The sequence below is a fragment of the Bidens hawaiensis genome, unplaced genomic scaffold (genome assembly GCF_021521415.1).
Source record: "Bidens hawaiensis isolate Kalapana, Puna unplaced genomic scaffold, B.hawaiensis_p1.1 tig00042492_1, whole genome shotgun sequence".
Taxonomy (NCBI): domain Eukaryota; kingdom Viridiplantae; phylum Streptophyta; class Magnoliopsida; order Asterales; family Asteraceae; genus Bidens; species Bidens hawaiensis.
In genome coordinates, this window is record NW_027497537.1 from 48,417 (window position 1) to 72,683 (window position 24,267).

Below are 24,267 nucleotides of genomic sequence, written 5' to 3' on the forward strand. Positions count from 1 at the left end.
GGCCACGTCGACACCCGCCAATCTGTGTTTGGATTCGGCCCATATTAATCCACCAATTGGGTTCGCCTCATTTTGAGGATATATGGACATAAAAACCGGTAAACCCTACCAGTACAAAGCAAAAACCGGTCTGCCGGTTCATATTTCGATTCTCCTTCTCATTTGTCAAACCGGTTTTTCATACCAACCCAATTTGAGAAAAAACTGTTTATTTTTCCCTCAAACCGGTTTATAAACTGAACCGACTTGGTTCGTATATTTTCCCTTTGAAACCGATTACTAAACCGAACCAGTTTGACCCAAACCGTGACTAGTGTTCGACCAAGGCAGACCGGTTTATTCCCAAACCGGTTTTGACTAGTCTAGGTAGAAGTAGACACAAATCAGGTTCTGGGCCCAAACCAGTTTTGGTTGTAGCCCAAATTGGTGTGGTCAAATTTGGTCAAAACTGAGTTGAGGAGAAACTGGTTCCGCTAATTAACTGCTTCTGTTGAAAAAACTTCTAACCCTATACAAATTGGTTTGGGTCAGTTTAAAACCGGTTTGAGGGAATTGAGTCAAATTACAAACCGGTCCATGGGAGGGGGAACCGATATCCAAAATGCGAGATAGGGTTGGGCTGGGGTAGAATTGGTTTGGTCAAAGCAAGTTTTGCGTGTTATCAAGTCAGGTTATAAATCAGTTTATCAGGCCCAAGCCGGCTTTTTTTCCATCTCTAATTTTTAGTTGCAATTTACATTTTTTTGAAAGTTATCATAATGGTATTGATAGTATAAGTTCTTTTTTTATTCTGTTAACTATAAAATCAACTCTCATAGATAACTACAACACTGTAAAATTAAAAGAACAATTTTCTTTCACGCTCCTCATTTGTAGTATATTTCTTTGTGGTTTGTATTAGGGATATAATCGACCTGAGTCGAGCAAAAGCTTGAGTTCTATCTCGTTAAATTATGAGAGGTTGCTTCAAGCTGTATTTTAAGCCATTAACAAATTTCCACACTGAGCTACGTCTGTTTATCATTTATTAATTAGATTTTATAGATTTACAACTGTTTTTTATACATATCTAAGAGAATAATGAGTGCTTTATTTGTTAGAGTAAACCAACACATCGAATACCCATTTTAAATATATTAAGAAATAGGAGGTAAATGACACCAAAATTTGCATTTTCTATTAGTGGCAATGTTGTATCTTTAGGAAGAATAAGGATCCCTCCGGTGGAATTGTCAATTTGTTTGGAGCATTACTTGCACTTCAGAATAGATACAACATATTTCTACAATTTAAGGTGAAAATAGTGTGGATGAACAAATACAAGAGGAAGAGGTAGCACAAGGAATGTCTATACCACTATCAAATGGAGTACTCGACCACGAAGACGTCCTACAAAACAACCTCAACAGGTAGTATGCGCCAAACAACGATGACGACAAATAAAAAAAACTCAAGCTTATGATAAAGAACTAAGCATATGTTTGGGCTACGAATATACATCAAACAACAATGACAATGATCAAGTACCAAAAATAAAATCTATTGTAATTTCTATGTTTTTTTAACACATTTTAGTTTATTTGTAATTTCAAAATTAAAAATAATTAAAAAATAAAATTTATTTTTTGGTTTACCTTCATAAAAAAAAAAAGACAAAACAAACAAACAAACAAACAAACTAGTTCCCGAAATGGTTCTTACTTGACATTTTTGGAACTCACCTTGACTAGTTTCAATAAGGTTAAATTTTCTCCACTTGTAACGCGGTTTCAATAGAAACCGGTTTTGATATTTGCTGATTGAAACAGGAACCGGTTTTAACTTTCAACACTAATATACCCAATTTTAGCACCACTATTGATTGTTGGACTATAGGGAAAACTTTTGATACGAAAGATTGAGAGCATTCATAGGAAAAGAACAAAGATCATATGATGAGTCATGCGTGGATGGAAAGATGACGACATGATGAGTCATGTGTGAATGGAAATCAAGGTTGTGAGTGTATGTTAATATCGATCATATAATGTCTAGCTTACATCATACATTTTTATAAAACCGTAAAAACCGACATCTGGCACCTACAATTATTTTGATTGGACCTAGTAACTCAGATATTTGATTAGAGATCGGACAAATTAAACATATCTAGTTTAGTTCTCGGTCTTACCTCTTAACTTTGAAGGTTAATTCAGTTTTGGTTCGGTTCATTTTGGATGAAATCAACCAAAATAAACACTTTAACATAATTAAAAAAAATAATTTATTTATCAAAATTCAAAACCAAAGCAAAATTAGATACTTATCTTGTGTTAAATACACATATGACGGCTGACTTAATTGAATATTTGGACCATGTCTAGTCTTGGATCTTATATGTGATTTTACTAGATTTTATCACCCGTATTACGGGGTTGTTTTACATTATTTTTTTTAATATTTATATATGTATATTTGGATTTTAATTTTATTTATTGTAAGAAAGTTAATAGTTAATATACTTGAAGTTTGATGATGAAATGGTTTCACAAATAAATGATATGTTATACTCCGGTTTAAAAGCTATCTGGGTTTGGTGATACTCATTACCCGTTTATTTCTTTATTATAAAATTGTTTCTTAATTATAGATAATATCTTTTTTTTTTAAATAAAATAGGATATTAATTTTTAGCATATCCCTATTTTATAGTTTTCATATCAAATATTTGATAAGATTAATTTTTAATATAATGAGATATTATAACCCGTTTAAGAGTTATCTGGGTTTGGTGAGACCTTTTCCCGTTAATTCGGGTTAAATGCGTGAGAAACATTCATTTACAAATAAAGCAATCTGATGGCTTGAGATAATGGTTATTTTATATTTTTCATTTTTTAATATTTATTTTTTCTATTTTAATTTTCTTTATTGTAAGAGAGTTAATAATATACTTAAGGTTTGATGATGAAAGAGTTTCATAAATAAACGACATGTTATAACCTGTTTAAAAACTATCTGGATTTGGTGACCCGTGGCTCGCTTTGTTTTTTACTATAAAATTGTTTAATAATTATAAATAATATCTTTTTCTTTTTAAATTGGATATTAAATTTTAGTATATCCCTATTTTATAGGATTTTTATACCAAATAATTAGTAAGATTAATTTTTAATTTAATGAGATGTTATAACCCGTTTAAGAGCTATCTGGTTTTGGTAAGACTCATACCCATGAATTTGGGTTAAATCAATGAGAAACCTTTATTTAAAAATCAAGCAATCTGGTGGCTTCCATAAAAGGGGGAGTGACCACATCGCGACACGTAGGATTTTAGGGTTTTCGTTTATATAGTCAACTGCTTGACTCCTTAAACTTTCTAAATTAATTAACATCTGAAAGTCAACGTGTGGCATAAAGTATTTGTACATTCATGTGGGGTTTAAATCCTACAAAGTCAATATCGATAGATAATTTTCAGTTTTTTTTCTTTAAGTTAAATTTAAAAATAACAGAGCTGGGGTATTATGTAATGGATTTTCTTTATTCGTTATTACCACACTAATTCAAACAAATTGAAAAATATATATATATATATATATATATATATATATATATATATATATATATATATGTATTTCATTTGCTTCATTTAAATTAAGATTTTTATGTATTTCATTTGCTTCATTTAAATTAAGAGCAGATTGGTACAATAAAGTTGAGTGAATAAAAAAATAAAATTCTTTGAAATACTTGAAAACTTGACTATAAGTTATTAACTAAAGTTTTTCCTATTGGAATGATGCATTAGATTGATCTAATGATATATAACATATTTGGCATATAGTTGTGTGTGTGATCACACCTCATCACACGTATTTGGTGTGCATGCCGTGAGGTTACTAATTTTGGTATATGTTATTATATCTTACCGGTATTTTATTATGATGCAATATTTATGTAGTGTTGGCTTACTAATTCGTATCAACATTGAAAAGGTTCATTAATTAGTGTTTGACAAAATAGCAAAAGACGCCATTTATGCTTAAACTTTTTTTTTTCTTTCAAAAAACAGACGTCTTTTTGCAAAAGAAATGACAGAAAACGTATTGCATGTTTCAAATTCCTTTCATGTTACGTCCTTTTGCATTCACCCAGTTAAACTTTTTTTGTTAAATATGGTCATGTGTCTTTAAAGGGGTAAAATAACCACAGTACCCTTAGTCTAATTACACAAATAGTCCTTAAATGAGTAAAATGACCACACTGCCCTCATATGCGAGGCTTATGACCAGATTTAACAAAACAAAAGTTTAACTGAATTAGTGCCAAAGGACATAACATGAAAGGAATTTGAAACATGAAATACGTCTTCTGCCATTTCTTTTGCTAAAGAACATCTATTGAAAAAAACGTTTAAACATAAAAGACGTATTTTGCTATTTTTTCTTAGTATTTTATGTATATTATATCATAGGTATATTCTGATATCTTATACTTGATTGTCTTCATATATATGGGCTTTTGATCAGAGGCGGATATACCATATATTCAAGGGTAACTCGGGTTACCTCTCAACTTTCGTTGCGTAGTACAAAATTTTATTTATTTTTTAGGGTTTTATATATCAGGATACCCCTGAGCAAACGTTATATAAAGAGAGAAGGTGAGAAATTTTTTTCTTGCGATGCATAGTTGCAGGTTTAGCCTAGTAGGAAGAAGATGATAATGAAGAAGATAGTTTTTTTATTATTATTTTTAGTTCTTTCAGGTAAATAGAAAAGTAAAAACTGCAAGTACTATTACTTTTGTCCTTTTTTTTATTTTTTATTAAATTAAAAACATAAAATATTTTATAATAGAGGAAAAGTTCATCCAGATTTTGGATTTCTTTTAATTATGTATTTAAAGATTTATTAGTATATTTAATTTAGTTGATCATATTTGCTTTAATTTTTACTTTATTGTTTTATTAATATATATTCTTAAAAAATGTTATCACAATGTAATATAAATAAATATATATTATGCTATTGTTAGTACTTTTCGTTTTAGCCATACTTGGACACATATTTTTTGTTATTCTCTTGTAACTTTAAAATATAGTGGCTTCTATACTCTGAAATATGTTACGATACGCTTATTTTTATCTACGTATCAATATAAAGTTTATTCAAAAAAATCCACTCTACATTTCGACATAAATTTTATTCAAAACGAGTTTGGCCAAATATGATGTTATAAACAACTAGAGTCATTAAACGTTAAATCCAATTAAAAATTCAGGAAATAAAAAAAAGTAGGGGCCCACTGTTCCACATACTCGTATAGGGCCCGATGATTTTTTTAATTCTCATAGATGATCCTGTATAAACGTACGGTAAAAAAAAATAGGTTACCCCTGAAATTTTTTTCTATATCTGCCACTGCTTTTGATTATGTAATTTTAAGATTTTGAGATCATATAGTTTTAAGAGTCTAATGTTTGTTGGTGATTTTACTAGCATCGATCGTTGGGCTAATTTGGATTCATGTATTATACACTAAATGATGCAAGGTTGGAGGCGTGGGCGGGGTTGTTCTATTTTATGATGCTAATGTATCTCGATAGTTCAAGTAGGCTAAACCCACTAAACAACAGGGGCCTAGGGCAGGGCCATCCCTAAGAATGCATCGACCTTTATAGACCCTGTGCGAGTAAAAAGTTGGACCCTAATATAAACTTATATATATATATATAATTAGTAATAAATATTTAGCAAAATCTTTTTTTCATTTTTGAAAACCGTATAAGCGTTTAGGAGGGATATCTTCTGAAAAACATACGATATTGTTAAGCTAAAACTTAAACTAATCAAGCATATCAAAGTGCATTTGTAAATGAGTCAACTGAAACCCAATTAAATATTCCTCTAGAGTTCACCTTACCTTATATTATTTTATTGAGACGATGGGTTAGAACCATAATACTGAAGTATATATTCTGTCGAACGCATTTATAATTATATATCACAGATCACTTTCTTATATATTTTTGACATCGAATGACACAAATATATAAACGCCACATATCTATAATATATATAGATGAAACCCCTAAAATCCTACATGTCGTGATGTGGTCGCTCCCCCCTTTTATGGAAGCCACTAGATTGCTTGATTTTTAATGGAGGCCTCTCATTGATTTAACCCAAATTCATGGGTATGAGTCTTACAAAAAACCAGATAACTTTTTAACGGGTTATAACATCTCATTAAATTAAAAATTAATCTTACCAATTATTTGATATGAAAATTCTATAAAATAGGGATATACTAAAATTTAATATCCAATTTAAAAAAAAAGATATTATTTATAATTAATAAACAATTTTATAGTAAAAAACATAACCGGGTCATGGGTCACCAAATCCAGATAGCTTTAAACGGGTTATAACATATCATTTATTTATAAAACTCTTTCATCATCAAACCCTAAGTATATTATTAACTTTCTTACAATAAAAAAATTAAAATCCAAAAAATAAATATTAAAAAACGAAAAATGTAAAACAACCATTCTCTCAAGTCATCAGATTGCTTTATTTGTAAATGAAGGTTTCTCACGCATTTGACCCGAATTCACGGGTAATGATGTGCGTCGGATATGTCTAAAAGAATGACCCTCACAACTAAGCTTTAAATTTAAAACGAAAATCCTAAAACCACACACAACCGGCAAGTGTACCGATCGCAAGTAGTATAGACCTAGGAAGTCCGAGTATCGAACACGTGGACACGTATAAACGCTAATGATCATTAACCCTAAACAAGACCTACCTAAGAATAATATTTAATTCATTTTTGATTTTTTAATAATTTAACCGGACTGACTGAACTGACTGACAAAAGTTACCAAAAATAGAAAACTTAACGACAAACTAACTGTGTTGACTTTGGATGGAGAAAAACGTCTACCTAGGTTTGGATCAAATTTTAGGCCTAACAAGCAAATGGATTGGATGATATCAAGACACCGGTTCCTAAAGATGACACGACTAACGATCGTTCAGGCTCACTGGATTACCTCTCGGACTCACTCAATAAACCTTAACTACTTTTAATCGGCTAAAACGACCAAACCGGAAAACAATTGTTAACGTGTTCCAATGTTGACTCACCTCTCGGTCTCACCAACACTCGACCCTAATGGTAATGAATACTACAAAACCAAGGATAGAGGAACAATCTAACTTAAACCAAAATAGATCAACTAGTCGCTCAAAACACCTAAACCGGATAAGAAACGAACTCCCTCTCGCGCAATTCTTATTCTAGCATGCAAAGACAATGAGACAACCCTAACTTCTTATCACCTCTCGGTCTCTAAGACGGTGTTTAATCGTTGTACTTTAACCACAAATTCATACAACAAAACCCTACAGTTGTACCTATCGCAAACAAACCCTAAACACAAAGTCTAGAATCAAACAAGCACCGATCAATCAATACAAAACTAATCAACAAACGCCAGGAGTTTAAGCAATGAATTACCAAAATTTCCAGCCATTAAACACAACCTATTTCATGTCTAAATCAAACTTTACAATAACAATTCAAGTCTGTCAATCAAACAATCCAATAAACTCATCAAACTCTAACAATAATCATCATTCCTAGGTAGAACCGACAAGTTTAGCCTCTAATCATTTTTGGACAGCAGCTATTAATCAATAAAATCACCAAATATCTCATATCAATCATCATAACAATCATTCAACAATCAATTGTTGTAAGGCTTGGGCTTCCATGATGCATATGGGCCGGGCTTTGAGTTGTTTCTTGAAATCGTATGCGTAAAAGGCCCGTAAGCTCCTCGAAAAGTCCGGTTTCTTCATTCTTTCACCCATAGCCTACAAGAAAAAGATTAATATGTAAAACTTATATAAAACTAGTTAAAATACATAAAATATAATATAATAACGTAGATAAAATGTGCGAAAAATAAGTGTGTTTTACAGCATATCAGGTAACGGTCTCACCAAACTCAGATAGCTCTTAAGTAGGTTATAACATCTCATTATATTAAAAAATTTATCTTATCAAATATTTGATATGAAAATCCTATAAAATCGGGATATACTAAAAATTAATATCCTATTTTATTTAAAAAAAAGATATAGTTTATAATTGAGACACAATTTTATAATAAAGAAAATAAATGGGTAATGGGTATCACCCAACCCAGTTAGCTTTTAAACCGGATTATAACATATCATTTATTTGTGAAACTATTTTATCATCAAACCTCAAGTATATTAATTATTAACTTTTTTACAATAAATAAAATTAAAATCCATATATATATATATATATAGGGAGAGGATCAAGAGAAAACCCACATTTAGAGAGAAAACTTAAAAACTATTAAAAAATTATTTTTAATTAAAAATAAAAAAATATTTTCAAAATTCTGTTTTAGCCATTATTCTATATTTTCTTATATTTCATTCGAAAAAAATAAAAATAAATAAAAAAAACCGTTGTAATGCACATACGTATTACTGTGCGATACCGTTGTATTACACATGTATTTTTGAGTTTAATATTGTTTTATTGCATATTTTCAATATTTGTGTATTGTATATGTATAGTAGTGTTGTATTATATGGAAAAAAATTAATAATAAAATAAAAGTCAATGTGGTACACATGTGCGTTAATGTTGTATTACACATACATACTAATGTGTATTCGATGTGTGTATTACTCTTGTATTACACATGCAACAGTGTTGTATTCTATGCAATACAAACACTTTTGCATATATGCAATGCACACTGTTACACATATAAGAATAATGGAAAAAAAAGAAACTTAAATTTAAAAAAAAATAGATTTTTAGAAGTTTTTAGGAGTTTTTAAGTTTTCTCTTTAAGAGGAGTTTTCATTAGAACCCACCCCTATATATATATATATATTAAAAATGAATAATGTAAAACAACCCCCGTAATATATATAATTGAAACCCCTAAAATCCTACGTGTGTCGATTTAGTCGCTCCCCCCTTTTATGGAAGCCACCAAATTTTTTGATTTTTAAATGGAGGTCTCTCATTGATTTAACCCAAATTCATGGGTAATGGTCTTACCAAAACCAGATAACTCTTAAACGGGTTATAACATCTCATTAAATTAAAAATTAATCTTACCAATTATTTGATAGGAAAATCCTATAAAATAGGGATATACTAAAATTTAATATCCATTTTAAAAAGAAAAAGATATTATTTATAATTTATAAAAATTTTATAGTAAAAAACATAAGCGGGTCATGGGTCACCAAATCAGATAGCTTTTAAATGGGCTATAACATATCATTTTTTTTATAAAACCCTTTCATCATCAAACCCTAAGTATATTATTAACTTTCTTATAATAAAGAAAATTAAAATTAAAAAAGTAAATATTAAAAAACAAAAAATGTAAAACAACCATTCTCTCAAGCCATGAGATTGCTTTTTTTTGTAAATGAAGGCTTCGCACGCATTTGACTCGAATTCACGGGTAAAGGTCTCACCGAACCCTTATAGCTCTTAAACGGGTTATAACATCTCATTATATTAAAAATTAATCTCATCAAGTATTTGATATGAAAATCCTATAAAATAGGGATATACTAAAAATTAATAGGTTTATTGGATTTTAATAATCCCTATTGGCTTGTATTGGCCGATAATAATCATTATTCATTTTATCACCACTGGCGGTCTCAAATTTAAAAAAGTTGGCCACTAAAGGTCCCCCGTTAAAAATGACTTAACGGTGTTATACTTTTTTCCAATTACAAACTAATATTTTAGGGCTTTTGATCGGAAGGAGGATACGGTGCTACAAATCGATGAAACAACGCTTCAATTCGGGTGTTTGAACTTACAATTAACAAAAATTAAGTCGTCTGGATCACCATTTTGAGCTATGTTTTACATCAATCGACTCGTATCCTCTTTTCGATTAAAAGCCTTAAAACATTAGTTTGAAATTCAGAAAAATTATAACGCTGTTAAGTCATTTTTAACGGGGGCCATTGGGGGCCAACTTTTTTAAATCTGGGACCGCCAATGATGATAAAATGAATAGGGATTATTATCGGTCAATACCAGTCAATAGGGATTATTAAAATCCAATAAACCAAATTAATATCCTATTTTATTTAAAAAAAAGATATTATTTATAATTAAGAAACAATTTTATAATAAAGTTTGTGTCAATATAACCCTAAGGTCAAATGCAACCAAACAATTCAAATAAATAACTACAATCATTTAAATTCAAGTTTGTCTTCAATATAACCCTAAGGTCTTTCTAAATGTCCATCCTTCAACTCAGGCAACCTGTATATACGTAGAAAATGAAGTTTTGTCAACAAACATGTTGACTGAGATGATCATCAATTTTGACACAACAAATAGTTATATAATAAATAAATAATAAATAATAAGTGTTAAATTCGCAAACCAATCTATGTGGTAATAATCAATCTGCACATTGCAGAAGTGAGTACCTCTATCACTGATCAACGCCTTTGGGACACCAAAACGAGCAAAAAGGCTCTTGAGAAAACGGACTACAACTCGGGCATCATTCGTGGGTAAGGCCTTGGCCTCAACCCATTTCGAAACATAATCCACAGCCACGAGTATATACTTGTTCCCACGCGAAGATGGAAACGGTCCCATGAAATCAATGCCCCACACATCAATACCTCACAAACCTGAATAACATTTTGGGGCATTTCATTTCGCGACGAGATGTTGCCGACACGCTGGCAATGATCACAACTCCTAACAAACTCGTGCGCATCTTTAAGAATTGAAGGCCAATAAAAACCACAATTAAAGACCTTATTCGTTGTCAAACTCGCACCATGGTGACCTCCTGTCGGTCCAACATGGCAATGGCTCAGAATCTGCCTTCCCTCCTTAACATTAACGCACCTCCTGATCAACTGGTCAGCACCTATCCGAAAGAGATACGGGTCGTCCCAAAGGTAAAACTTGACATCAGCAAAGAATTTCTTCTTTTGCTGGTAAGGCATCTTCGAGTAGTACCCGTCTGCAAGATAGTTCGCGAAGCCGGCGAACCATGGAAAACCCTCATCCTGAGCCACAAAAAACATGAGAATCTCTCTCGGAAAGTGGTCATTAATCCTGACCCCCGGCTCTCCTAACTCAACTCCCTTAAGACACGAAAGATGATCGGCCGCCACATTGTCGGCCCCCTTTTTATCGCGGATTTCAATATCTAACTCTTGAAACAACAGGATCCATCGAATAAGATGTGGCTTAACATCCTGTTTGCTTAAGAAATAACGAATGGCAGAATGATCCATGTACACAATCGTCTTGGACAGAAATAGATAGGACCTGAATTTATCGAATGCAAACACCACAGCTAAACGCTCTTTCTCGGTGGTGGTGTAACTCTCCTGCGTACCATTCAAGGTCCGACTAGCATAGTAAATCGGATGGAAGTGTTTATCCTTCCGCTGTCCAAGAACCGCTCCGACTGCGAAGTCGCTCGCATCACACATTAACTCAAAAGGAAGCAACCAGTCGGGAGCAATCATGATCAGGGCGTTAACGAGTTTGTCTTTTAAAAGATCAAACGCCTCGATACACTGCTCAGAAAACACAAACGGGGCATCCTTCTCCAGAAGTTTGTTCATAGGTCTGGCGATTTTAGAAAAATCTTTAATGAACCGACGGTAGAACCCAGCGTGACCCAAGAAACTCCAGATGGATCTCACAGAAGTGGGTGGGGGAAGATTAGAAATGGTCTCGACCTTCGCTCGGTCGACCTCTATCCCGGCACTAGAAATACGATGCCCTAAAACGATGCCCTTGTGTACCATAAAGTTACACTTCTCCCAGTTAAGGACTAAGTTGGTGTCAATGCATCGGGCCAACATCCTCTCAAGGTTGGAGAGACACTGATCAAAAGAGCTCCCAAACATAGAAAAATTGTCCATGAACACCTCCATGGAGTCCTCGATCATGTCATGAAATATAGCCACCATGCACCTCTGAAATGTGGCTGGAGCGTTACACAATCTGAACGGCATACGTCTAAAGGCAAACGTTCCGTATGGGCAGGTGAACGTGGTTTTCTCCTGGTCATCAGGAGCAATCGGAATCTGAAAGTACCCAGAGAAACCATCCAAGAAGCAATAATACTGCTAACCTGCCAAACGCTCCAACATCTGATCAATGAAAGGTAAAGGAAAGTGGTCTTATGTTGTGGCATCATTCAGTCTGCGGTAATCAATGCAGACTCTCCAACCTGTCACAGTCCTAGTGGGAATGAGCTCGTTCCTCTCATTGGTGACGACAGTCATGCCACCCTTTTTAGGAACCACTTGGACTGGACTAATCCATGAATTATCAGAAATGGGGAAAATGATCCCCGCATCAAGGAGTTTGATAATTTTCTTCTTCACCACCTACTGCATCTTCGGATTAAACCGCCGCTGTGGCTGAACGACAGTCCTGAAATTACCCTCCATGAGGATTTTATGAGTGCAGAACGAAGGGTTGATACCTTTAATGTCGATAATCTTCCATGCAATGGCCTCCTTGTGCTCTCTCAGCACCCTCAACAACTTCTCTCTCTCGACCTCCGTCAACGCAGATGCAATAGTAACCGGCAGCTTCCTTTCCTCGTCCAAAAACGCGTACTCCAAATATGCGGGCAAATCCTTAAGCTCTAAGGAAGGAGGGGGGCTCTCGACGGATGGTCGGTCCATCAGATCGTCTCGTACGATCCCAGCAGACACTTCAGACTCAGGGGTATGTGACTCGGTGTCATCTTCCGTTGACTAATCGGTCATGGCAACCATCTCAATCTCCGGAATGTCCCTATCGAGAATCTGAGTGTCGGAGGCAGATCCTCCACATATCTCACTGAAAAACTCCCCAACATGCTCTATGATGGTATCGATAAAGTACAAGGAGTCATCAGCAGACTTGGGGTGTTTAAGTGACTGTCAAACGTCAAAGGTGACGTTCTCATCCCCAACTCTCAAGATCAACTTACCCTCGCAGACGTCGATCAAAGCCTGTGCAGTGGCAAGGAATGGTCAGCCTAAAATAAGCGGTACACTATGATCATCGTTCATGTCCAGAATGACAAAGCCCACCGGGAAGATGAACTTGTCAACACGAACAAGCATGTTCTCGACCACCCCTCGAGGGTATTTCACAGAACAATCACCAAGATGGATACTCATCCTGGTAGGCCTCAGTTCGCCTAAACCCAGCTTGCTGTACACGGAATACGACATAAGATTAATACTAGCACCGAGATCAGCCAGCGCATGAGTCACCATATCATCACTTAAGATGAAGGGAATCGTGAAACTCCCTGGATCAGACATCTTCTCTGGTAACTTCTTCTATAAGACAGCAGAACAACTAGCACTCAATGGGATGGAAGCGACCTCAGCTAACTTCTCCTTATTCGAGAGAATATCCTTAAGGAACTTCGCATGTTTCGGCATCTGAGTCAGTGCCTCAAGGAATGGAATATTAAGGTGAAGCTGCTTCAAAAGATCAAGGAATTTGGAGTTCTGCTCCTCATCTCTATTTCTGCGGAGTCTCCCGGGATATGGCACTCTAGGTTTGTAGACTCTCGGTGGCTCGCTCGGTAACTGCTGTCTCTCGGCCTGTGCTAAACTCCCTGGGCTGCTCCTCTGATGCACCTGGGCCGTTGGAGACTCCATCTGAATTTCGTCATCCACCTGCTCCTCTCTATCATCAACTGCAGGCTCCTCGACGACTCCTCCTCTAGAACTCTCCTGAATCGCGGGCTCATCTCATGCCCCTGCAACGCTCCTTGTCGTCACAGCTTTCGCGAATCCCTTCGGGTTCTGCTCGGTATTACTCGGTAGCGCACCCTGCGGCTTCTCATTCAACCGGCTAGCTATCTCTCCCATCTGCCGCCCAAGACTCTAAATCAACGCTCCCTGATTCCTCATGAATGACTCATACTCCCGAAGCTTCTCCTGGGTCTCTTTATGACGGGAATCCTCTTGCGTCATGAGCTGTGACAACATATGCGTCTGCTGCGCCATCATCTCCACTAAAGTGGGCTTCTTCTCCCCACTGCTCGCTCCTTCACCCGCATCCTGGAATAGACTCTGACACTGCTGAAAGCCGGACTGAGTCCCGCTCCTCCAGTTCGAATTCTGATTGCCTCTCCATCCCGAATTATAAGAATTGAAAGAATTTTGATTTCGGTTTGGATTGCCTATATAGTCTACAGCCTCCTCCTGCGAACTGACTGGGCACTGAACAGTATCATACCCTCCTCTGCGTATCTCGCACAACTTGCTCTTCGTCTGCAAGTCCTTCACAATCTTTGCCAACGCCTCGACCTGTGCCGTAAGTGCGGTGTTCATGTCCATCGAATGCATGCCGCGTGATATGGAATCAACGGTCTTACCACATCTGGCGGGTGGTCGCTGGTATCCATTCATAGCTAACCCATTAAACAAAGCGATGCACTCACCCGGGTCCTTCGTCGTCAACAGATTTCCTCCCGTCGCCGTGTCAAGCATGTTCTGCGTCGCGTACGTCACTCCATTATAAAACTTCTCGACATCCGCCCAATCTTGCAAGCCGTGGTTCGGGCACGACACTAACAGATTTTTAAAACGCTCCCATGCCTCGTAGAAACTCTTGGTGTCCTCCATCTGAAAAGAATGAATCTGGTTACGCAAACGAGCGGCCTTAGCCGGAGGCTCGTATTTCTCAAGAAATTGGGTGTGCATGGCAGCCCATGTAGCTATAGAGCCCTGTGGGAGGAACTCAAGCCACAGACTTGCATGATCAACGAGTGAAAACGGAAAGACGCGGAGCTTAACGGTGTCTTCGGATACGCCGGCAAGATGGAAAGTGTCGCAGATACTCACGATGCGAGTAAGATGAGAATGCGGGTTTCTCGTGAAGTAACTCGTGAAACTGAGCAGAAAATGGTATTCAGAATGTTCGACGGAATCTACCAGTTCGTAGTAACTCCAATAGCGGGTGGTGTGATGCTGGATCTCGCGCCAACATTGGTCGAACGAGCCCGGTCTGCAAATGTCCTCCTTGGTTCGGCCATAATCCTATCCCTATCGTCGAAGTCAACAGATGAAGAAGTCGACGATGGTGAAACGGGGCAACGTCTCTCACGAAACTCTCTCTCTGGCACGGGAAATGCTTCAGTGTCAGGTGGTCCACGAGATCGAGTATGTCGCTTAAAGCTATAAAAAGAAATAAAATTAGCAAAACTATTCTAACAAATAAGCAAAGCAAAACAAAAATAATTACAAGTAGCAAACAAGGTAAATCCTAACTCGAGTCGCTTTCAAAACGGCGCAAAAAACTTGATGTGCGTCGGATATGTCCAAAAGAATTACCCTCACAACTAAGCTTTAAATTTAAAACGAAATTCCTAAAACCACATACAACCGGCAAGTGTACCGATCGCAAGTAGTATAGACATAGGAAGTCCGAGTATCGAACACGTGGAAACGTATAAACGCTAATGTTCACTAACCCTAGACAAGCCCTACCTAAGAATAATATTTAACTGATTTTTGATTTTTTATAATTTAACCGGACTGACTGACAAAAGTTACCAAAAATAGAAAACTTAACGACAAACTAACTGTGTTGACTTTGGATGGAGAAAAACGTCTACCTAGGTTTGGATCAAATTTTAGGCCTAACAAGCAAATGGATTGGATGATATCAAGACACCGGTTCCTAAAGATGACACGACTAACGATCGTTCAGGCTCACTGGATTACCTCTCGGACTCACTAAATAAACCTTAACTACTTTTAATCGGCTAAAACGACCAAACCGGAAAACAATTGTTAACGTGTTCCAATGTTGACTCACCTCTCGGTCTCACCAACACTCGACCCTAATGGTAATGAATACTACAAAACCAAGGATACAGGAACAATCTAACTTTAACCAAAATAGATCAACTAGTCGCTCAAAACACCTACACCGGACAAGAAACGAACTCGCTCTCGCGCAATTTTTATTCTAGCATGCAAAGACAATGAGAAAACCCTACTTTCTTATCACCTCTCGGTCTTTAAGAAGTTGTTTAACTGCTGTACTTTAACCACAAATTCATGCAATAAAACCCTACGGTTGTACCTACCGCAAACAAATCCTAAACACAAAGTCTAGAATCGAACAAGCACCGATCAATCAATACAAAACTAATCAACCAACGCAAGGAGTTTAAGCAATGAATTACCAAAATTTTCAGCCATTAAACACAACCTATTTCATGTCTAAATCAAACTTTACAATAACAATTCAAGTCTGTCAATCAAACAATCCAATAAACTCATCAAACTCTAACAATAATCATCATTCCTAGGTAGAACCGACAAGTTTAGCCTCTAATCATTTTTGGACAGCAGCTATTAATCAATAAAATCACCAAATATCTCATACCAATCATCATAGCAATCATTCAACAATCTATTCTAGTCATAAACAATCCAATCTTTCAAGCAATTGCAAAACTATGTAATAATTGGACAAGAAAGTTAAAGTTGATGAACAATGTGTAAAAGAAAGGATATGAGGTTGATTCCGAGTTGCTCTTGGCTGTAAAAACTGATGGTAAACGATCCAAGCCTTGGTTCTTGCCTCTTCCTTCTTCCCTAGCCGCCACAAGCTCCAACCCTAAGTCGAAAAAACTTTTTCTCTCTTGCTTCCTTGCTGCTTGCTACGATAGGCCTGCTTAGGGCTCTTTAGGTTTTTTTTTCTATTTTTCTATTATAATATTGTTGTAAGGCTTGGGCTTCCATGATGCATATGGGCCGGGCTTTGAGTTGTTTCTTGAAATCGTATGCGTAAAAGGCCCGTAAGCTCCTCGAAAAGTCCGGTTTCTTCATTCTTTCACCCATAGCCTACAAGAAAAAGATTAATATGTAAAACTTATATAAAACTAGTTAAAATACATAAAATATAATATAATAACGTAGATAAAAGGTGCGAAAAATAAGTGTGTTTTACAGCATATCAGGTAACGGTCTCACCAAACTCAGATAGCTCTTAAGTAGGTTATAACATCTCATTATATTAAAAACTAATCTTATCAAATATTTGATATGAAAATCCTATAAAATCGGGATATACTAAAAATTAATATCCTAGTTTATTTAAAAAAAAGATATAGTTTATAATTAAGACACAATTTTATAAGAAAGAAAATAAATGGGTAATGGGTATCACCAAACCCAGATAACTTTTAAACCGGATTATAACATATCATTTATTTGTGAAACCATTTTATCATCAAACCTCAAGTATATTAATTATTAACTTTCTTACAATAAATAAAATTAAAATCCAAATATATATATATATATATATATATGGAGAGGATCAAGAGAAAACTCACCTTTAGAGAGAAAACTTAAAAACTCCTAAAGAATTATTTTTAATTAAAAATAAAAAAATATTTTCAAAATTCTTTTTTAGCCTTTATTCTTATATTTTCTTATATTTCATTCGAAAAAAATAATAAAAACCGTTGTAATGCACATACGTATTACTGTGTGATATCGTTGTATTACACATATGTATTACTATGTATTTTTGAGTTTAATATTTTTTTATTGCATATGTTCAATATTTGTGTATTGTATATGTTTATTAGTGTTGTATTATATGAAAAAAAATTAATAATAAAATAAAAGTCGATGTGGTGCACATGTGCGTTAATGTTGTATTACATATACGTACTAATGTGTATTCGTTGTGTGTATTAGTCTTATATTGCATATATACAATAGTGTGTTTCTAATATTTGCAATAGTGTTGTATTCTAGGCAATACAAACACTTTTGCGTATATGCAATGTACAGTGTTACAAATGCGCACTATACCGACGAGGTTACCAACAAGTTTTTTTTTTGAACCAATAACAATATATAAGAATAATGGAAAAAAAGAAACTTAAATTTTTTTTTAAAAAAGTTAAAAATAGATTTTTAGAAGTTTTGAGGATTTTTTAAGTTTTCTCTTTAAGAGGAGTTTTCACTAGAACCCACCCCTATATATATATATATATATATATATATATATTAAAAATGAATAATGTAAAACAAACCCCGTAATATATATAATTGAAACCCCTAAAATCCTACGTGTCGCGATTTAGTCGCTCCCCCCTTTTATGGAAGCCACCAAATTGTTTGATTTTTAAATGGAGGTCTCTCATTGATTTAACCCAAATTCATGGGTAATGGTCTTACCAAAACCAGATAAATCTTAAACGGTTTATAACATCTCATTAAATTAAAAATTAATCTTAACAATTATTTAATAGGAAAATCCTATAAAATAGGGATATACTAAAATTTAATATCCAATTTAAAAAGAAAAAGATATTATTTATAATTAATAACAATTTTATAGTAAAAAACATAAGCGGGTAATGGGTCACCAAATCCAGATAACTTTTAAATGGGCTATAACATATCATTTTTTTATGAAATCATTTCATCATCAAACCCTAAGTATATTATTAACTTTCTTATAATAAAGAAAATTAAAATTAAAAAAGTAAATATTAAAAAACGAAAAATGTAAAACAACCATTCTCTTAAGCCATTAGATTGCTTTTTTTTTTTGTAAATGAAGGCTTCGCACACATTTGACTCGAATTAACGGGTAAAGGTCTCACCGAACCCTTATAGATCTTAAACGGGTTATAACATCTCATTATATTAAAAATTAATCTCATCAAGTATTTGATATGAAAATCCTATAAAATAGGGATATACTAAAAATTAATAGGTTTATTGGATTTTAATAATCCCTATTGGCTTGTATTGGCCGATAATAATCCTTATTCATTTTATCACCACTGGCGGTCTCAAATTTAACAAAGTTGACATCTAATGGTCCCCCGTTAAAAATGACTTAACGGTGTTATACTTTTTTCCAATTTCTAACTAATATTTTAGGGCTTTTGATCGGAAGGAGGATACGAGTCGATTAATATAAAATTTTGTTCGAAATGGTGCTCCAAATCGACGAAACAACGCTTCAATTCAGGTGTTTGAACTTACAATTAACAAAAATCAAGTCGTTTGGATCACCGTTTTGAGCTATGTTTTACATCAATCGACTCGTATCCTCTTATCGATTAAAAGCCCTAAAATATTAGTTTGAAATTCGGAAAAAATATAACGTCGTTAAGTTATTTTTAACGGGGGACCATTGGGGGCCAACTTTTTTAAATCTAGGACCGCCAGTGGTGATATAATGAATGGGGATTATTATCGGTCAATACCAGTCAATAGGGATTATTAAAATCCAATAAACCAAATAATATCCTATTTTATTTAAAAAAAATATTATTTATAATTAAGAAACAATTTTATAATAAAGTTTGTCTTCAATATAACCCTAAGGTCAAATGCAACTAAACAATTCAAATAAATAAATACAATCATTTAAATTCAAGTTTGTCTTCAATATAACCCTAAGGTCTTTCTAAGTGTCCATCCTTCAACTCAGGCAACCTGCATATGCGTAGAAAATGGAGTTTTGTCAACAAAATGTTGACTGAGATGATCACCAATTTTGACACAACAAATAGTTATATAATAAATAATAAGTGTTAAATGCACAAACCAATTTATGTGGTAATAATCAATCAAACCTTAACAAACCGAAACCAAGTTGTACTCGTGTGCCAATGAATCGTTGCCAAGCGAATCGAGCATTGATTACAACGACTAAATTGTCGGTTTACCTTCGCCAAGCGAATCGGGCTCCGGTTACTAAGACGGTCGTATGATCATACTAATGAGAACCCTCTACAAGGGGATATGTTGGACCTCTCTGAACGTTATCAAGTAAACAATTAAACATGTAGCAATTAGCAAATAACATTCAACTGATATTCTCACAATAATTATGTTTGCGATTTTGAGTATATATATATAATAGAAAATATGAGTAAGTATGCATATGTCCCCAAAACATTAGAAAACAGTGTATAAAAAGGGGAATGATCAAACTCACCTTAGATTAAAGGCAAGTGAGTACAATCCGACAACGCTTCAAATGAAAATCCGACAAGGGCACTTATATATAGGATGTACCAGCGGCGTATCCACCATGTCCTTATCATCTCATCATTCGTAACCGTTACCCAAGCTATCTTAGGTTCTAAATCATGACACATAATTGTACGTATTATGATTTCCATGCGAGGACTTGAATAATGATGTTCGCGACCATAATTACTCTTATCGTCGGATGGTCCGCATAATTCGTTTCATTATATGGGTTGTAAAACATTTAAAATAAAATTTTAAGAGAAAGCAATTGTTTTGATAATTCTAAATGTAATTTCAAATTATATTTAATAGTGTTTAGTTGAATTAATAAAACCGTGAGATTTCGGAAACCTTGTTTTGGTTTTAAAAGTAAAATTTTGAAAATTGAAGAAAATAGATTTGGTGAAACAGATATTATTGTGATAATCGAGATTAAGGAAATGAGATGGAGATACAAGATCCTTATAGATTAACTTCAATAAAGGAACTTTATTCAGGGGATGATTTACTCAAAGGTTTAATTTATAACAAATAGTTAATGGCATGCGGAGTCCTTAAATATCGTATTCTTTAGGAACGAAGTTTCTAAGATCGAGAATATAAGTTTAAACATAGTTAATGAAAATTTTGGTAAGTCGAGTTTGGTCAGTTGAGAACTTATGAGATCCGAATAGAAGTTAATATAAAATTATAGCCTTTCAAGTTTGTGATTTTGAGATGAAATTAATTCGATTAAGATATTCTAAAATATCACAATAGCTAATAATTTAAATATTATTGATTTTGCGAAAATGTACATCGTTAATAGATTAAATTGGGAAACGGATATTTCCGAACCACCGAGATAGTCCTATTCCAATTAAACCTTTAAAATTATATAAAATATAAGGTAGGTAATTGAATTAGATTAAATTGAAAATTCGTGGATTTTTCCTTTTTCGCAAAATCGTTATAAATATTAGGAAATAAGTAAATTAAATTATCGATGATTTATCATGAAAAATTCAAGTAAATAACAAATTTTAAATTAATTGTGATACCAAAATAAGATGTGGAGTATATAATAAAATACGATAAACACGAGGCTAGAAATGCATGAACCACCATGACTAATCTAACAACTACGAAGTTTATCATTAAAACGTTTAAGGTTTTCAAAACGTATCAAAAGTCAAAGTAGGGAATTGAAATATTTATGATGAAGGTTCAATCAAAAAGTCAATTTAATAATAAAAGTTAAATTAATTAATAGAAAATTTTTAATTTAAAAATGGTAATTAAATTTAGATAATACATAATTTAGTTTAATAATAATAAAATTTACAATAATCGAATTTTAAAGATTTATAGAGTGGAAAGTAAATTGTGAAAACCATTATGATATTAAATAAAACAAGAGATAATAGAATATTTTTAGTTTAACGTTGAGAAAAGGATTTAAATGTACTTAGAAATTTATAGTTTGAGCATATGGATATAAATAAGAAACGATGATTTAAACATTATTTAACGGATATGAGTTAGTATAAGATTTCTTGTTCGGGTTTAATAGTTTTGTCGAGGTTGGCGGTTGGTCGGTTAATAGCATACATCAGCACTCCTTGGTGATTCTAGTAGTCGAATGGCAATTACGGAAGACATAAGAATGACGTTGATTACGACGATGATTCTTAGGAAAGACATTTTATGAGGACTAGCAATAGAAATGTGTAAGATGACAGGTGAGTTGTAGGAATAAGTTGATATGAAATAATGGGGATGCGTATGTGTATGTATACGAATTAGTACTAGTGAAGACTCGAGGACGAGCCAAGAATTAAAATAATATGTATAAGTTTGGAGCATTTAAGTAAATAATGTTTTATAAAATTTTCCAAAAATAAAATAACCAAGCATATCAAATGAGTTGACCTCCCATGAGCTTTTCATGGCAATTTGAATAGCCCAACTAAATAAACAATCATAAAGTTTGTGAATTGACCTCTCATGAGAGTTCCATGGCAATTTTGATGGCCCAATTCAAATAACGTGTAATAAACAATTGAGTTGTTCAGCCCATGAGCGTGTACATGGCATTTAATTGACCCAACTAATTAACGAATTATCGAATCAATGGAGTTGTTCGGACCATGAGCGTTACATGGCATTTAACCGACTCAACTAAATATCGAATCAACGAGTCAAATATAAGTAGTTGGTGTATCTCGGGAACCACCCCGGACGATACGTTCCAACCCAAAAATCAAATCGGAAATGGTTTAAGAAATGAATTGTCACACCCCGACTAGCACAATGCGGAAGCGTAGAACCGGAATGTAACAGACACCTCTGATATCAATACATTGTTTATAAAGAAACATTACAAACTAATTTACAATATATTACATTTCTTTGTTCAATCATTGTTTAACAGTCTAAGCGATACAAACAAAACTAGTTCGTTAACTATACATTCTTACTAATAACGCCATTGCTTCTATTCACATAGCATCAACCACACACTTCAGGCAAGTAACAGATCACCCAATCATTCCGATTTAGGTACACCTGAAAAGCAGTTTAAAACTGGTCAACTACTAGAGTTGGTGAGTTTCACGAGTTTCAAGAACAGTAATGAGTGTTCACAAGTCAACACTTGTAATTATGAAATAAGTATGTATGTATGTAAATGATGTATGTGATGTAATTATGCTAAGCTACAGTGAAGCCTGGACTGTTCGTGCTGCGTACCTCCATTTCCCACGCTCAATCAACCACTGTGGCTCCCCTTCCGCCCACAACATGCCCCGGTAGCTATGTCTAACACTACATAGCCTGTTTGTATAAATATGATCATGTGCAAACGGTGCTATGTGACACGGCAACCAGGCCGATTCCGTTTGGGTTTGTCAAACCAATAGTACTATTCACAAGCCACCGGCTCGAAGTTAATCACTGTGATTGTGGGGACTTTCATGTGTTAGCACTTAGATAATTCACATCATCACATGTTTCAGATAAGTATATAGATATAAGCAAACATGCTTTTCACCCCAAAAGTTCGTAAAACAGTTTAAAAGTGGGGTCATGAAACTCACGGTTTAGTAGATAATCAGAACTGTATCGGCTCGTGGTTTGTTCGGTCCGCTATCAGTAGTTCCTATAATCAATATTATAATAATATTAATATTTTAATATTATTATAATCTCAATACTAAACTGGGATGTATAACTAATCTGGGCGTAGCTGGAATGCCCAGAAAGTGGCAGTAGGCTTAGGTTGTGATGTTGTTCAATGTCTAATACTTAAAACTGAACTTGGCTCAGATTCCCGTTTTCCCAGCTGGGCTAAGTTGTTCGTTTACGCGTTCAGAAAACAGTTATGGGAAAATAAGCTTGGGTAAATGTATTGGTTAACAAAATGATTAAGTTATAAAGAAAGATCACATATTGGGGTCCCGGATTAGCCACGGGGCCCGTTTCCGCTTATTCAGTTTGATTTGAGAAGAAACGCGCACAATCCACCCGGATTGTCCAGGTTTCTCATAGAAAAGTTCATTTTTACTTAATTAGTCTAAACATATGATTTTTGATCACTCTTGGTGTTTTGATATTCCCGCAGATTCACTAGTCGCGAACTTGCCGGTTTTTATAAAAACTGAATTTGTTTAATATTCAGATTAGCATAATTAATTAATCGTTAATCATTAAATTATGAAAATTTAACCACTTATCAATTAAAATATGTATATTTTTATAAAAATATTTCTGGAATTTATTTACTGATTTATTAATTTATAAAAGTTCATTTTATCAGCTATATTTCGTCTGAAAATCGTCCGTTTAAACCAAAAAATTTCTAAAAATTCACCAAAAATTCCTAAATACTCAAATCATGTCCCAAAACAACCTGTATCAATTCCAGAATGTAAAAAGCTCGTGCGATATTCTTTTCGGCCCAAATTCGGCTATAAAAATTCACACGAACGCAAATAAACAAAACACCTTTAAACTTCTCCAAATGATCCCAAAATTCATATGTGATCAAAATACATCAAATATGAGTTCCCAGAAAAATTTTATAATTTTTGAAGTATTTTAGCTATTTTTCCCAAATAAACGTCCCAATTCGGTAATAAATTCGCCAAATATTCTCGGATAGTCAAAAAATTACCAAATT